Raw genomic sequence first — 2,783 nt, 5'->3', positions numbered from 1 at the left:
TTTGATTAAAGCATTAAGATTTTGTTATAAATGTATTTTATTTAGCTGAAAACTTATTGTCCAAACTCAAAATTAAACTTTTTTAATCTATTTTTTCCGGTTGAAAATTCATCCATATTCTTGAAAATTCGTCTTTTTTTGTAGAAAGTTCATTTGCTAAAATGAAAATTTAAATATTTGCTCGAAAATTTATTTCTTTATCAGAGAATCATCATTTTAGTTGAAACTTTATTTCATTGTTTGAAAATTTAATACATTTTGTTTAAAATTTATTTTCTTCTTGTCGAAACTTAATAATGTGTCTACAAATGTAGTTTCTGCATTCATGCTAGAAGTGTTTTTCAGTCAAAAATTGAATTATTTCTTGATTGAAAATTAAACTCCTTTGTTGAAAAGTAGTATTTTTTATTTTAAACTAACAGTTTGTTTGGGAATTAAAATATTTTTTTATGATACTGTCCACTAATAAAGTTTCTGTTAAACATTTTTCTCGGATATAAATAATTATTTTAATAAAAAATGTAATAATAAAATTTTGACATTTCTTCTTCTGAGTCTTTAAGTTAGCCAATCGACAAATAATAAATTTTCCTGAACAATTGAATACTTTTTTAACCAAAAAGTTCATAATTCTTGAGTTTCTACAAAAAAAGAATTTTTAACAAAATACGTGAATTTTGAACAAAATACTTGAAATTTCAATGATAAAATATCATTTTTCAAATCAAAATATCGTTTTTGAAGCCTAAGATACATTTTCAGTCTAAAAAATGCATGCTAAAAATCAAAAATTGAACTTTAAAAAATATTGATGTATTGAAACAATCAAAGATATAAATCTTTGACTAATGTTTTCATTAAAAATGCGTTATTTAAAATCAAACATCCAAGCTTTGATATTTTAACTAAGAAACGTGTAAAATTATGGAAAACAAATTGACTATATATTAGAGATTAGTTATGTAGTGAAAATATAATACTACACTTTTCAATTAACCGTAATGATTCTTTAAGGAAAACTATTTTTACACTAAACTCTCGATTTCAGTCACCCCGTTCTCGGCCTTCCTAGAACTGCTGGCTCCAGCAGTTTTTTAAGAGAACAGGGCGAGAGCGGTTGCGACATTATATATACAGATATATATTCCAATTGGAAACGCGTCAGGCGGCCCTCACTGTTTACGTTTCGATCCCCCCGAAATCAGTCCAAGGTTATTTGAAGGCAATCCCCAACACTGGACTCAAATCGAGAGTGTCGTGTATTTGCTTATTTGTTTTATATTGAATCAATTTGCATTTGAATAAAAAAAATGAGTGAAGGGAAAACGTAGAACATTTCTTGATCATGAGGAAAAAACAAAGACATTTACAAGAAGGAGGAAATAATAAAAATAGGGAAAATATTGTGAAGTCTAAAATATGAACGTGATTTTTGAAATTATCAAATTATTATTTAACTGTAAAGTTTTCGGGTTATTCTTTTTCATAACTCTTTCAAATTGGTATCGTAGTCCTGTTAATGAAAGAATAATCCATTATCATTTAATATATAGGCTCCCAATCTCTTTGTTCATATGAACATTTTTCATGATGAAATATCTGTTTTTGCAATCTGAATTCTCATAAAAATATATAATGCTTGTGCCATCTTGTCCTATCAATATTTCAAAATCTAGACTGATATCATTGAAAATAAGCTTTACTTCAGATACGGTAACTAGTAATCTTTTTAGTAAGATGAGAGTATGTCAGGCCTGTTCAGTGATATTAAGTATTTGAAATATTTGTTCTAGATTTAAAGCTATCGTTATGCTGTCTCCACATAATTCCCATGCTTCGAAATTTTTTATGATTATATAGGTTTTGAGGGCCATTATCTCCGACAGTGATGAGAATATGTATAGCAGTGAATATTCCCCAAATTACGCAGTCGTTGCTCATAAATTCTACCTGGCAACATGAAGAACTTTATCAGCACCCTGCTTATTCCCTTCGTGATTTCTTTAAAATTTGGTGGTAACTGTACTCAACCTTATACAAATCTCATTGCACATACAAAATATAACATTTATTTCAGAAATAAAAATTTTACAATATTTAAATAAAGTTAAAAATACACAATTAAATAAACTTTTTAAATTAACATCTATTAGCGTCAAAGGCGCGTTGACTGGCGATTGGTACAATTTGGAAGTATTTTTTATTTAAGCATTAAAATGTTTGATTTTTTAATTGTTTGCTCTCTGCATTTACGATGCCTCATATAGTTTTTTCGCTGAAGCTTTGCATAAATAATCATGAATTTCTAGCACTGGAAATTTTAAGTTACTTAATTTGAAACTTATCGCAATTCAAATTGTTCATTATATAATACCTGATTTTAGAATTTTTAAGTTTTGTTTTGTTTTCCGTTCCTATCTTAATTATAAAAGTTTTCAGTGTGTGTAAATTTAGCCTCGAAAAAGATAACGTTGAATCAACATAAATCTGCTTTGCGAGCAAGTTTGTTTAAACTTTGAGCATATGTTAAGGTGATTCAGATCCTAGCTTCTAGATGTTGGTTAATATTTTTATAGGGCTAGAAACAGAACTTGGAAGTTTTTAATTTTTTAATCCGGGGTCAATGGATATTACTTCAACTTTGATATTTCTCCTTTCGTTCATTTAATAGAAAATGTAACAATTTATATTATCTATAGATATTAAACTATAAAATATTATTCATTGGTAATTTCCTATCTTCCGTTTAGGGATTTGGCCCCGAGTAAACGCATTGGTCCTAA

Source organism: Belonocnema kinseyi, chromosome 3, assembly GCF_010883055.1.
Source record: "Belonocnema kinseyi isolate 2016_QV_RU_SX_M_011 chromosome 3, B_treatae_v1, whole genome shotgun sequence".
NCBI lineage: Eukaryota > Metazoa > Arthropoda > Insecta > Hymenoptera > Cynipidae > Belonocnema > Belonocnema kinseyi.
Note: the sequence above shows the minus strand (reverse complement) of the source record.